Source organism: Zonotrichia albicollis, chromosome 2, assembly GCF_047830755.1.
Source record: "Zonotrichia albicollis isolate bZonAlb1 chromosome 2, bZonAlb1.hap1, whole genome shotgun sequence".
NCBI lineage: Eukaryota > Metazoa > Chordata > Aves > Passeriformes > Passerellidae > Zonotrichia > Zonotrichia albicollis.
This window is the reverse complement of record NC_133820.1, coordinates 118,193,980-118,209,471: the sequence shown is the minus strand read 5'-3', so window position 1 is coordinate 118,209,471 and position 15,492 is coordinate 118,193,980. Positions and strand designations below refer to the sequence as shown.

The following is a 15,492-nucleotide window of genomic DNA, read 5'->3' as shown; positions in this document are numbered from 1 at the left end:
AGAAACATTAAGGATTTCAGAGCAGTTACCAAAATCATCAAATGCAGAAAACAGGTAGGAGTTTAGCTGCAAACTCTTATTTTAACTTGATCATGTATTAGGCCAAAATTCACAAGCGTTATCAAGGTAAATACTCAAGTGAATATTTGTGCAAATATTAAGCCACAACTGCTTCTTTTGCAAACGAAACTTTGCAGTCTGTAAATTTTTACAGAAAAGAAAGAATCCAGTAGTAATCTGCCAAATTCTCTTCTCCTAAAAAAGATTTGGGATTTTCAGCATGCTTAGAAATTATATTGTCTTGGTTTGAAAAGACAGGTGTCTGCTAAGGAAGGCAGGAACCTCTCTTGAAATGAAAAGTGTAAACCCCCTCCCTCCATATTATTATAATTTAGAAATTGAGGGGTGCACAGACAAAGATATGGGAGTAGGAAAAACAGTTCTTTATGAGGAAAATAAAAATAAAAATGCATTAATCCAAAGCAACACTGACAGACTCAGAATATGACCTGACACCCTGTCAGTCAGGCTGTTGGTAGCAGTCCAACTAAATGTGACTGCGGCCCTCCTGGAGTGACAGATGTGGTTCTGTTGAAAACAATGATCCTGTAGAAGGCTGTAGTTTTCCTCTGAAGGTCCAGTGGTGATGTAGGTGGGCCTGGTCCCCTCTGGGAATCCAGTGGGAAAAGGATGACTGTGGTGTTCCAAATCTCAGATTATACCCAGTTAGGAATGCTTGGCTCCTCCCCCTGGGCAGAGCATTTCACAGTGGGATGATGCAATTTTATCAGTCATGCAGTGACACTCAATGACCCTGTAACAGAAGATTCCTCCCCAGAGGGAGGATAGGTCAGTGAAGAGATAAAGAGAATTCTCCCACCTGATTTTAACAGGTGGCCCGTTAACAGAAGATAACTGCCCCACCTGGTTCTAACAGATGACAATAGAATACACATCCCCAGACACATACATCTTGCAATGCAACGTGAGACATATATAAAATATAGTTTTCTGCCTGTGGAAAAAAAAAATAAGAGCAGTGTTCAATTGGATGACAGTTATACAAGTAAAAAAAAAAAAATCTTAAATAAAAAAATCCAATTAAATTACATCTGTTGCAAGATTGGGTTTATGAACCTCCCACAACTAGCCAGTGGCTGGGAGAACAAATACTAAGGAGTAAATCAGCTGCTTAATGGTTGATACAAAGTTCCCTTCCTTAGGTGAAGATGAGATCCCTATGGATTCATTACATTCTGAAACCCTGGAAAACGTCTCAATCGTTGTTTTCACTCTGCAACCTCAGAGATCTAGGGGTTTTTCTAAGTCTGTAAAAGGTGACTAACAAAATCCTTTCTTATTTTGATGATTGCTCACATTTTCTCTTCACAGGTCCTAACTCCCTCTGAAAATATTAGATGGCCTCAGATTATGATTGTTATTTCCAATCTATGCTCATTGTACAGGAACTAATAATTTACTTGAAAATCAAACAAAGAGGACACTTCAACCATCATTGCTAAGGATGCAATCACTAGTAAGTTAGCTTTAAAACAAACAAAAAAGAAAGGTCAAAACTCTGTGAGGGTGAAAAAAAATGGTACACTCTAATATATCATCTTTGATTGAAGCCTTCCAGTCCTAGAAAATTGGAGCACATGTCATGGGATTTCTGTTCAGATAATTCCTACTCATTTTGTATGCCTTTTCTCCGTCTTTCTCAAGAATACTACAAGCTCTTAATAACGTTATTATCTGCTAACAGCTGCTTCCTACAGCAGGATGTCTTAATTCTGTTAGTCTTAGAAACTTTCTTACCCATAATTCTTCCCACAGCCATGAGCAATCTGCCTGTTCCCAGTCAGGCAAATATGGAGACTTTTTGAAATTCTTGAAGTCTTAAGAAAAAGACAGACTACCTTTTTACCAGTACAGTGTATCTTTTTCTCTTTTTTTTCTTTCTTTAAAACATTATAGACTAATTTGCATAATTTATATTTTCAGTTATTCCTCAGTCAGCCACAGGGAGAATGCTTTTGAAAAGGTCACGAAGAGTAGAATGCTTTTTCACACAGGCGTGTAGTGATAGGAGAAGGTGGGATGGTTTAAAACGGAAAGATTTAAATTGGATTTTAGGAAGAAATTCTTTCTTGTGAGGGTGGTGAGGCACAGGAACAGATTGCCCAGAGAAGCTGTGGATTTACCATATGTGGAAGCATTCAAGGTCATGCTGGATATGCTCTGAGCAGCCTGGTCGAGTGGAAGGTGTCCATGCCTAACTCAGAGAGGTCCCTTTCCAACCCAAATAATTCTATAATTCTATGTATAATTTTATCTGCACAATTTCTAGATGATTTTTTTTTTTTTGCAGAAGATTAAAGGTATTGAAAACATTTTTAAATTGAGAAGTGGTTTTGATTGAGTGAATTGAGGCTTTTTTTTTGGTTTGCATTTTTTCATTGAAAGATTTCCGTTTTTCAATCCTAAGGCAGGATTTTTACTAGTTTATGCCTTTGTGACTTGAGTATCAACATCTGTGCTTATCTTTAGAAATGTCATTCATCATTCATAGTGTGCACAAATGCTCATTAGAAAAACTGAAGATACAAGAGGAATGTCTAAATAAAGGAAATGGAGTCAAAAACACTCCATTCAAAAAAAGAAAAAAATTCAGGAGATTTTCTTGGGCATTTTACTTTTCCTCTAGAAAGCATATTAAAAGTTCTTTTGTTATAAATAAAGATTAGCAATTACTATTAACAATAAGGAGATATGAATTAAGCAGTTCAGCATTGAAACATTTCAGCATTTAGAAAATTAATAAATTATTATTAATTCTACCATAACTTACCTGGCAAGTGTTAAAAACTTCATTGCTTCCTTATCTAAATTTACAAATGTCCAACTAAGAAACAGAAAACGTGGGAAATACGATGAAGGGTGGCAGATACTGTATTTAATGGAAGTTTTTAGAGGTCCATTGGAATATTAAACCCTTATGTTAAATCCTGTGCTGGTTTTGCATTAACTGATATTTGCTGAGGAGGGGAGAAGCCAATCACGGAAGTGATTTTCGAAGTGAAGCTGCAAGCAGTTTCTTCTGTGCCTGTTAAAACCAATCAGTGATTAGTTTTGAATATTAACACTTTGTTAAACCACTAGAAAGCTGAGCACACCTCTGTGAACAGACATGTTAAAAATGAACAAACCCTGGGAAAAGCTCTCTTACTTCCAGGGTCTGGGGACAGAAGTATTCCCATCCTCTGAGCCCGGTGGCTGGGCAGGGGAGGGGAGGCTGCAGGGCCCCATCCAGGGTATGGTTTTGGCCATGGTTGATAACATCTTGCCCACATTAAGCCCTACCCTGCTGCCTGCCCAGGCCGAGCCAAGCTCCTCCAGGCCCCAGGAATGGCTACAGGCCAGCCAGGCCCTGGCCCCAGCCCCAGTGGCTGCTGGGCAGGGGGAAGGGAAGCCATCAGTTGGAATTGAACGTGGCAGGGATTGCAGACAGCCATGCAGTAGAGTGGCCACTGCTGCTCTGGCCGGGCCCCCTGAGATCCCGACACAACCCCCAGTGCAGCCTGAAAATCCATCACAGTGATGACTGCTTCGGCTGTCACGCGTGGCAGGGATCACATAACCATCTGCAGGCCCCAGGTGAGATATGAACTCTTTCAGTGCACAGATAAGACTTACAGATCTTCGTTCCTCTCTTGGGTGAGAGAAAAGGACAGAGTGAAGACACATAGAGAACAACATGAGACATGAAGGGCAGTAAGAAGAAGAGTACCAGATAGGATGGTTGAGGAGATGCCTCAGTCTTGAGCTGAAATCCTCTTGTAAGGCTATGGAGAAGATATAATTGACACATAAGACTCTTTTGCCCTGTAACTCATTGAAAAGAATGGGGAGATGTAGCGTTCAATTTGTAGATACGAGCAAAGACACCTATGCTAAAGCAAGCAGATGTTGAAGTAGCTGTGATCTCATGACAAGTTTGAACAGAGAGAAAGAGAGAGAGAGAAGAGAGATGAAGTCCCTTGTCCTCCATGGAGAAAGAAGAGGACGACTTCTGTGCCCAGAGATTATCTCATAGATAGATAAAGAGAACCTTTCTTCTTGAATGGCTCATCCTTAAAATAGTACCCATAAGCTGGCATGGCCCATAAACACAGTTGTAGGATGCTGTGAAAGATGGGAGGGACTTCACAATTGCAGATTTCTGGGTGGCAGCTATTTGTGGAAATTAAAAGCCACAAGAGAACTATTTTCTTGTAGAGTAAGTCTCCATAGCATGACAAGAGAAACTCCTCTCCCTAAGCAAAAACTTATTCTAGAGGTGATAAACTGAATTTTTTCTATATATTGTTAGTGGCAAAGAAAAGGTTGTAGGGGAGAAGTGCTCTGAAGGTTTTATTCTGACTCCCAATATTTTTTAAGTTTCTGTTAATAAAGTTTTCTTAAAACCCTTTTAAAGTTTCAAGCCTGCTTTGCCTTCCTCCTAATCCCATCTCAAAGCAGGAAATGAGTAAATAATTCTAGAGGGTACATGGGCATTTGGCCAATACTAAACCTACAACATTAATTAGTGCATTGGCTGGGAAATCTCAAATTGATGAACCAAAACCACTACAAGTCCCAATTCTTGGTGAGTAGGGCTTGTAAAATAAATAGCTTTTTTCATATTGTGTCCTTCTATGTCAAAATAAGGTTCAGTTCTGTTACCACTAAGTTTGTTTTGTGGATCTGCCCCAGATTTACCAAGTAGGACAAGATGAAGTTTTATTGGAAATCTGGAACAAATGTTTAAATGCCTTTTAAAGATGGCAGACTGATGTCAAAGTACAGGATCTTGCCTTGGTGACTGTGGTGAAGAAAGAGTAAGTTGAACTTGCAGCATGTAAAATCCACTAGAGTACTTTGGCTTGTGCTCATATCTGCAATTCCTCCTCTGAAGAATCAGAAATCTTCACCAGTGTGAGAATTCCTTTCTACACATGCTAGACTGAGAGGAAACATCTCATTTTCCCCTTCTCTCATCTTCTATTTAAAAAAATATCAGTGCTGATTGAAGATAGAAAACGAGACATATAAACACTGTGTAAATATATTGGTAACATGTTCAGCTCTTATGTTTGCCCTAAACCTTCACTAACACTGAATAAGACAGATGAAAGGGAAGTCCTTCATTTTTTTGTTTATGTGTCACCAAGAGTCATGAAATGCTTTTCCTGAACTGAACAAAAAGCATCAATAAAGAACATTTGCAGCCAAATTTTGCTGATGTTCCTTTGTATGTGGAAGAGACTTTATCGAGAACGATATATTGCATTGTACTTCACAGCAATAAGCTCCTTCTCAAGTACTATGTGACCTAATTTTTCTCTGTGTTATTAAAACAGAAGAAATTCAGAATAAAATATTTAAAGCTGAATATCCTTCTATGCTCAAACCTTTGTATAAATATTTTTGGCTGGCTCTCTGTTTGACCCTTTTTGTAACATTCTCTAGACTGTTGATTGGAACATTTTTATTTGCTATAAATCTTCAGACTTCAGCAAGTAAGCAGGTCTTTACTGGGACAACATTACACATTTCTCATTATGAAAATAGTGTTTTCATTGCTGACTTTGCATGATATAGTCAGAGGCTGGGAGATGAATGTTTGACATTTGACCTTTGATGACCATTTTGAGCCTTTAATAATGGAAAGTTAATTTTAAAATAAAATCAAAGTGGACAAAACTATTAATATTTGTAAAACTCTTTCACAGCACAACAGATATTGCAAAGATTTCTGAAACTGAAGAAAAAAGACACTAATTATTTGTGGATCCATAGCAACTTAGTGCAGCTTCTTAGACCAAAATTTATTAAATATTTGACAAAACTGTTCTCCTATTGGTAGTGATATTTCACACCTAGCAGTTAAGCTCCATTTTTGTCTTATCTAGTAATAGATATGCAACCTGAATTTCTACACTGCACTTTTCACAATCTTCTTAGACTTATTAGCTGAGATTTTGGAGTTTCTTCCCAGTGTCTGGCTCAGATTTGTGTAGGGCAAAATTCAAATTCTGGTACAATTTCAAAACTTTTAGTGAAGACCAAAGTTTTGTTAGACATGGTTAACTTTTTCATCAATGACAGAAAAAGTGTCAGAAAATGGGTGAGGAAAAGAATAAATGTGTGAGTATGAATTGTAGCAAGTTCATAGAAAATCCTCAGAGATATCACATTTTTAGTTACTTTTATTGTGGAAAAGAAATTTCATGAGAGTTTCTTTTGTTACACAGCTCCAGACAGCAAAGCCAAAATCAGTCCTCCTGAGAAGATTCATCAAATGCCTGAGAATGCTAGCTGTTAAAAAGTTAAGTGGCAAATATACAATTATTTTATATTCCTGGCTTAATTAGCATAATTATGAATAAATGCAAGTATTCAAGTCAAACATTCAGATAAACTGCATTCCTTAAAAAGAGACTTTTTGTAGCTAGTACTTTCCCTTCACTTTAATTTGCACATTTTAAACTCTATATGGCTTTGAAGATAACATCATCAACCAATTGTACATACTCTTCTAAGCTTCCTCTGAGATCTTCAACTCAACTCTGCTGGCCATACCTGACAGGTCTTCTAACATGAATTCAGTCCTCAGACACACAAGCAATTTTTGCTTTCTTCTGATGCCCATCTTTTAACCTCTCATTTAAATGTCCTTTCACTGATGTTGTGACCTGGGCCATGCTTAGTGTTTCAGACAAAAACTCGACGTTGTATTTCTCCATTCCTAAAAAGTATCTCTTATTCACACTCTGCTTTTTATGAGGTAAATTTCCTCTCTGCCAGGGAAATCTGATATTCGGGAGAGTCATACAAAGGACATACATATCTTATGCTTCATATTGAAATTGGATTTCAGAATCCTTGATGCTTCAACATTCAAATATGTTTAATGCTCTCTCTCTGCAATGTGCAGAGGAAAAAAACTACAAGGATTATCTCAGACTATACTTATCATTCATTCATGATGCTGTGTTTGAGCAGCGGAGTGATTCCTCACTATATCTTTCATGAACCTCCACAGCATCCTGGTTTATAATTCAAGGCGAACACTTGGGATTTCAGTTCAGCTTCATATCAAATACAGTTTAAGAGACTAGGTTTTTCTGCTGTCAATACTTGGGATAAGTTAATCCACCCTGAAATATTAAGGAGAAATAGCAACATTTAGACATTCAACTTCCTTGTGATTTTATACTAGAACTATTGAAAGACAGAGCATGTTCAACATATTTGAGTCTCTAAAATTTATCTACTTCCTGTAGATAATTTACTTTTTTCATATCTTCTGTCAGGAAAATTTCATTCAATTTTAAAGCAACTTTTTAAATTAGAAGTCTGCTCAATTTCTGAGTTTTCATTCTTTTGGTTGAAATATTTTCAGATGTTACTTGAAATAGATATTAATGACAATAGTACTTACTAGAGGCATACTGTACAAGTATGTCAAGATCCCAGCTTGCCATTGTTTTAAGCATTGCAATTACACAAAATGAGTGACAGTATTTCCTAAGGTTCTCAGACAAAATGAAAATATGATAATTATCTTTTATTCAGGCAATACTGAGAAACAACCGAGGTAAGTGACAAGAATCAGAAAGAAGAATGAAATCAAGTTTCCTGAACAGAATTTACTGATTGTCTGTTTGGTTTGAACTCTTTGTCTTATGCTTCTATCCATAAGGTGCATAAATTTCCTTCAGATCATTCCTGGGTTTAGTCTATGTGTTTATAAGTTCTGCAGAATATTTGTACGTAGTTCAAAACCATTATGTAAATTATTTCAAATGTCTAGAAATGGTAATCTGTAAGTCACTCAACTATGATTCTAATTTGATGAACAACACTCAGAAATTGCAGTGAAACCAACTTTCTGTCTCAGGTTAAAAGTGCAAATACACATATTTATAAAATAAAAATTGCCATTCAGCAATATTCTCGAGGTTACTTTTTCCATTGTTATTCATTGAAAGTATTCTAATCATATATTCATTATATGAAGTATTCATTGAGAATATTAATATGAATTCCAATATTCTTTTAATATTCAGTGATCATAGAATATTAATTAAAAACACGATAAATCAGAGAATGCATATTAAAAGGAATACCTTTTACTATTTGAAAAAGTATTTTTGAAATTGTTCTGAAGATATTTGTTATGAAGACATTTCAGAGAAGGGTCATATCTCTGGATGCACCTTCTTTGAGTTTTGTCATGCAGATTTCTTAAATAGAAATCATTGTTAAATTAATGATTACCTCTCCTTTAAATAAAATTTTTCTGTGACATGAGAGCATCCTGTCTCACCAGATGTGTCCTAGATCAGACCATGGGCAATCAATCTGAGCAGGCAATATGGGATTGCTTTCCTTCAACAGCCGCACAAGGAGCTTCTTTGTCAGCTCCTTAGTATGGGAGACTAAGTAAAAGAAAAAACAAAACTGTCTAAACCCATGCAAGCACAAAAACTACATCTGAAAAAATATATAACACAGAAAGAGCTAAACACGTTGCTTGACATGGATCAGTATTTCTAGGGTAAATAAAGCACTGCAACTCTGGGAATTATTCACAGAATGACAGAATGTCCCAAGTGGGAAGAGACCCATCAGGATTATCAGACAAACTCCTGGCTCTGCACAGGACACCCCACCAATCCCCCCCAGTGCCAAAGAGCATTCAAACTCTGTCAGGCTTGGTGCTGTCCCCACTTCTTACTCCAACATGACAGACACATTATATATTAATTTTTCAGCTTTTGCCTTCTCGCTGAATGTACAGAGCCACATCCATGCAGGCACAAAGAAAATTTGATTTTTGTTTCATTAAGTGGAAGCACCTATGGAGAATTAGCACTGAATTCCTAGTTTTTGTTTAACTTTCTTCAGTTTTACCAAAAACTTTAACAAACCATGAATTCTTTTATCTCATCTTATTACTTCATGTACTGAGAGTGGAAAAAAAAATTCATTTTTCACAGGTAGCTTGTGTACAGTTTCCAATTCATGTATCCATTTTCAAAAAACTTTAATAGACATTACATATCTAATTGATTTTTAATTACTCTTTGATTTTTTTTCCTCTATATAAATTCCCTAGTGAAGCTTCAGTCAGAGTTTTAAGCATGAATCTTGAAGAAAACTATATGAAACTGATTTCAAAGGAATTCTTTTTTCCTCTGAAAGGGTAACTATGCTGTAACTGAAATGGCTGCACAGATTTCAGAATGGTAGTTGTTCTAGAGTGTTAAATTTAAAGTAGAACTTTTTTACTACAGAGAGGCTCATAAATCAGAGCATGCTTTGTCTTACCAGGGTTTATTAGAGTGGCATTCAGTACTTGGTTTTTTGGTACTTAGTACAGTTTGAGTTGAACAGCATTGTCAAACTGCCAAGTACTGAAGCTCATGAACCTTCTCACTGACCTCAGTATTTGCAGAAACAGAAGATAATTCTGCAAATATGATCCTGAAATAGCTAAAGTTCCAAGAATTAGACATGTAAGCTTACTACTTTAATATTTTAATTATTAAGTGAAGTGTTCTACAGGAAATGCTGAGAAGGATAGTGTGACAAAACCAGATTTTGAGTGAAAATATCTGCAATTCTTAACCTTATCTGTATAAATATGTTGAGAACATATGCAGTAACCTTGAGTATGGTTCAAATTTAGCTAAAATCAAACTGGACTTCTACATAAAAGCTGGGATGAATTGCTAATTCAAGCAGGAAGACTGCAGAGCCCTTGAGTCCTGCTATCCCATGCTTCAAATTTGGGGCAAGGCTGTAATGTCAGACCCCAAGAGCTGGCAAACTGCACCTGCAATTAATGTCAAATGGTTGTCTGAAGTGTGGAGTAAGCTTGTCTTCAAGAGCAGGAAACCAACATATATCTTTTATTTCTTCTGTGTGTGAAAGTCAAACCCATTAGTATTAAAGCAGCATATGTAATGGGCTGCTAAGAATTTCACCAGCACAGATAAATTGGGTGGATCAATATGTTACCACATCGTTAGTACAAACTGACTTTGAGTTTAGGTAATGGCTGACAAAATGATTCAAAAGGAGTATGTAGAGAAAATAATTGCACCTCCTATTACAGAAAGCTCCCTGCTCGTTCCAAAAATGCCACAGGAAGCTATAACTACTGATAGCTTGCTGAGCTGGTAAAAAAATCAGGGAAAGCAGGTGGCTGAAATACTGGAAGCACTATTTTCCATTTGCAGTCACAGAGCTAAAGACCTAGGTTTTAGATATACCAAATACCGTGAGTCAGAAATTCAGCATACTGTGTGCACATCTTCACATCTTTTCATCCCCAGAGATTTCTGAAATTTATTGAAGATAGCTGCAGTTGTCTCACAAAATCAGTTCAGCACAGATATTGCATAAAGGTCAGGTATTTTGCTCAGTCATGTCATAATGTGCAGTTACAGTAACAATTATATACAGCTATCATGCCAGGGGTTACAACTGAGTATGAGAGTGGAAATCCTTTGTGGATATTCCATTCATGTTCTTGCTGTACTATTGACGATTATGAGCTCAGCACTGCGCACAGCCCAGCACTTTCTGCTTGGGGGAAACTGTTTTTTCATTACTTAGAAGAACACTGTCTCATCCCTGAAGAGCTTCCTGACTGAGACTGTTCCTATGCCTGGTTATTTGTCTACCTGATGCATGCTGAAAAACGTGTCCTATCAATATATGTGTGATCCCATGATGGACCAATGGACTCATACAACACCACCAAATTATTCTACCAATGGTTCAAGAAATTATTGTTTCAGCTGAAGCTCTCCCTGCAGCATCAGCCCCACAGCTGGGTATTGAACCATGGTGTATATCCAATTCTTTTAGCATTTAAAAGCATGTCAGGATTATATTTCTTGTCCCTCAGTCCCTTGACCTTCATTTCCAGAGCTCAGTTTCCATGGTGTGCTTCCTGTAGCATCATTGGTGTCCAGGTAGATGAACAGTAGAGGTTAACAGCCCAAAGGTAAAGTAAAACTTGGTAATCCCTCCATAACATCCCACATATGGGGGTCTATTCAGTTTACAGGGAGAGGTTTTGGGGTGAATCAACTATATGGACACCCATATAAGAGAAGAAAAGGGAGAAGGTGATGCAGCAGCCCAGGGGAATGACCATGGAGAGGCAGCTGTTCTTCAGGAGTGCATGAATGATCATACCTGCACATATCCACTCTGCAGCCCTGGGAAGAGCCTGGCTGTAGCAGGTTTAATCTGAAAGATTGTGGCCTGTAAAAAGAAATTATGCTGGATCAGGGGAAAAGGAGTGAGGAGAAAGAAGAGCAACAGAGAGGATGTGTTAGAGACTAAACCCCATTCTCATTCCCCATGCCCCTGCACTGTTCAGGAGGAAGGAGATAGAATGGTCAGGAGTGAGGATGGACCCAGGAAGAAGATGGGAAAATGAGAAGGAAAATGCTTGCAGTTTTGGCTTCATTTCTCATTATCCTGTTTTGCTATTAAAAATTACATTAAACCTCCAGGTCAAGTATGTTGTGTTCATGGCAATAATTCCTGAGCAATATCCCTGTCCTTGTCTTGAACCACAAGGTCTTTATTCCTATTTTGCCCTGCCTTTAAAGGCAGCTAGCCAAGGTTAACCCACCACAAAGCACCCAGCAAGAACAAAGTCTCCCACTCGAGCTAGAGCCCATTGGATGAGCATTTCCATCCTTACAGGTACCTGTCAGCTATTTCCCATCTTTCTCATTTTAATCAACACCTCACTCTGTAGCATGAAAAAAAAAGACTAGACTTCTGCTACTGAAACGTGATTGTTTTTTCCCTAGGTGAGATGTTCACAACTTACAGAATATACATTACCTAATTCTACAAGCATTGTTGATTATAATATTAAATTATTTCAGTAATTCAGTGAATGTCAATAATACATATGCAACTATTAGTTACATGAACACAAAGATGTTGCTATCCCAATGGGACTATATTAGCAAATTACATACAGGTCTTTGTATAAATAACAAGGGGTTAAATGTTATCATAATGTGTTTGGGGTAATACAGTTTGCCTTCAGATAGACATTACCCTATGTAAAGCTACAAATAACGTATACTGCAAAAGTATTTTACATTCTTTTTAGGATAAATAAATAGAATGAAATACAGAAACCAGGCTAAAATACTCTTGCAAGAAGAAATTATACATATATATGCAAGAACTGCTGACAAATCAGCTGGTAAAATGATAATGTTGCATGTTTTGTAATATATTGCCTTTATGTTTTAAGACAGTGCTTCCTCATATTAACATAAAAATTTTAATTTCTTTGATCATTACTATACAATGTGTTTATCTATTTTTATGAAAATTTAATTAATATTGGAACAAGAACAAGATGCTTTGAAAATTAGAATTAAGTGTTTTTATATCTTTTAATGTTGAAGCGGTGGCGGTCTATTCTTGTTCTGTTTAAATTAATGCAATTTTTACTTGTGACTCCCCAAAAGGCTACAAGATAACAATATTGTGTTTCTAAGCAAGAAAGAAAGGTTGGAAATATGACCTAATCTCCTATACTGCAGGAACAAGATAGTTCATAGTCATTACTTCTGGGGATGACAAACCTTGCCATTGCCAGGGTAAATTGGTCAATTTAAAAGTAACTTCTATGGCATTCTGGTCTTGCTATGCTCTGTTTCCTTTAAATGCTTTAAGAGCTTTAATGCAAAGGAGGAACTTTCTTACACTCAGTAAAAGCAATCTCAATCACTCAGCTCTAGATACATATTTAAATACATATCACTCAAGTCTAACTCCTGCATTAATACAATTGCATGGACCTTTTCCTATAACACAGTCATAAGCCATTGTTTTTATGTATTATAGAAGACTGGATAGACATAAACACTCAGATATATTTCTGGGATGCTGAATTGTACCCAAGACAGAAATCATGCATTTCATTTGCTCTCTTTTTATGTCATGCTCCATTAAAGGAGTAGAGCAATGTGAAACCTCTGTGCACTATGAAACCATGGACACATTCTGTTGAAACTAGGTCACTAAATATGCCAAGTGTAAGCCAAGCATGCCAGCTAAGAGTGAAAATGCTAAATTATTGGGTAAAGTTTTTTCCTCAAAAATATGGTGCAATATCATGATGTACAGATCTGATTAACCAAAAAAAAAAAAAAAAAAGTAATGTTACTCTTTAAAAGCATGTTTCAATTTATGTTTCTCACAGGGTGAGAAAGGTCTTTCCTCCTGAGAAAAGGAGACAAGTTGGCCAGGCTAACAGTAAAAAAACTTGTTGCAGATTATGGGGAGTTTGTTACAATTTACAGTCATGGGTTAGTTACAATCAGACCAAAAGTGCATCAAGGATGGTTTTCAAATAACAGCAAGCAGAGTTACATGCGCTGTTTGTTTTTGTTGGTTTTTTTTTAAATAATTTCCACTTAACTTCATGTAACTTTGAATTTGGTTTATTTAAAAAATCTTCTTTTATTATTATTATAACACCTTCTAAACCTTATTTATTATTATTATTTTTAAAAGTCTTTTTAGTATCAAGTCTGGTGGAACCTCTCCCTTTTATTGTGAAGGATTTGGGGTTGGGTTGTTTTTTGGGGGGATGAGGGGGTGGGAGTAACCTTATAAGTTACCTTTATTCCTAAATGGAGAATTTTGCAGAGAAGATGGGCCAGGCAAATCTATTTCAAAGCTGCAGTTAACACGAGGTCTCTTCACAGTCCTTAGGACACGCGGGTTCAAGGGTTGCTCCCAGATGGAGACAAAACAACTCTTCTTCTTGGAGGAGTGAAAATTTGCAACCTGCATCAATTTAGACAATAATTTCAATAATTGCAACAATTAATTGTGAATAATAATACAAATATTAGTAATAATTATTAATAATTAATTATTAGACAATAATTACTATTTGGAGACCATTGTGTCTCCAAAGCAGTAAGAGAATGCCCTGATACTATACATTCTTCCTTTCTTATACAGAAGTTTTGACTTCTTAAGCATATGTTGACTTCTTTAATTGTATCTTAAACTGAAGCCAATTCTATTTTGGTTGTTTCCAATGAAAAAAGATACATTACTCCCTGTCAAGTCAGCCTGAGAGTCCCAAAAACATCTGCACCTTTCCATTCACCCTTCTACATGGCAATGATACCTAGATCTAAAAAACACACATATCAATACTCAAAGTAGTAGAATGAGACACACAAATCTGCTCCTGTTATTTTCCAAGCTAGTGAAAAAGCCCTGACACTGATAATGTGAGACGATATTCCACAGATTCTTATTTGCTCTGGGAATGCAACCAGTTGCCTTTCAGCTTCAGTACAGCCAGCTTTTGATTTGGCTTATGATATCTATTATTATATCCAAATTATCATTCTGCCCCAAAATTTAGGTGGATATTGTTCAGTGCTTTCTTTTAACTTACCAGAGAGCAGGTTTACATGGGTGTAGGTGAAAGGATAATTTCCCTCCTGGCATGAATACATGGCACCACAGAAGATATGTGATCAGATGACATAGTAGTCTTAGTAGTAGCCTTAGTAGTCTTAAAATACTTATTCACTTAAAATACTTATTCACATAATTGTCAAAAGAAGTTACACTGCAATCAATGGAATAAAACTTTAAATTTTGTGTGAGATAGAAAGTCTTTCCAAGGAATAAAGGAAATTTGTGTATTTAACACCTTTAATTTCAGAAACCTAGAAGAGTGCACTGGTTATTATCAAAATAGTATTTGCTTTACTGAATAAGATATATCTTCTAAATTATCTGTCCTATCTCTAACTGTCACCAATAGTAACCAAGTATTTTACATAAAAGTTGTCATGCAGCAAGTGGATGCAAGGTAATTTATAAAATATTAATGTTCCATCTTAATCCTGCATATTTAGATGTTTAAATTGTGAGCAATGAATTTTTATCAACTCTGGAAAGCATTTCAATGCATTAAATGTTCTAACCCAATATTATAATTACCTGTCAGCAGGTACAAATTCCATTTCTGCTTGAGGACATATAATATCCTCACAAAGCAGATTTCACTCTCTCTTTCAGAAGTTATAGGAACAAATTTCCCTTTGATCTTGGAATTTAACACCACATAGACACTGGTGCAAACTTCTTGTGTTGTTTACAAGTTCTTATAATTGCAAACTAGATAATTACCTAGGATAAAAGTTCTCTCTGATTGTTTGTTTTTTCTTTTTAATATAATTCTCTATGAAATCTCCACTTAAGTTAGAATGAATTTCTATCATGGAGTTGTATAGTGACTAACACTGTGTAACTATCCCAAAGTTTTGGAGATGGAAAGGCTGGAATATTGGATCTTTTTTAGTATTATTCAGTAAATAAGGGTCGTTTACATGAAGTGGATGGTTTGTTATTATTTGC

At 36.4% G+C, this 15,492-nt stretch overlaps 1 long non-coding RNA gene across 2 annotated transcripts; it reads right to left on the bottom strand.

Annotated features, from left to right (window-relative positions):
* Positions 1-422: 422 nt before the first annotated feature.
* Positions 423-14,602, bottom strand: LOC141728286 (uncharacterized). Of its 2 annotated transcripts, XR_012579205.1 has the most exons (6): positions 14,522-14,602; positions 13,725-13,893; positions 7,015-7,202; positions 2,852-3,106; positions 925-1,015; positions 423-814 (listed from the first exon to the last, which is right to left on the bottom strand). It is a non-coding gene; the product is annotated as an uncharacterized LOC141728286 (long non-coding RNA). The 2 variants fall into 2 exon arrangements; XR_012579204.1 differs by lacking the exon at positions 7,015-7,202.
* Positions 14,603-15,492: the final 890 nt, after the last annotated feature.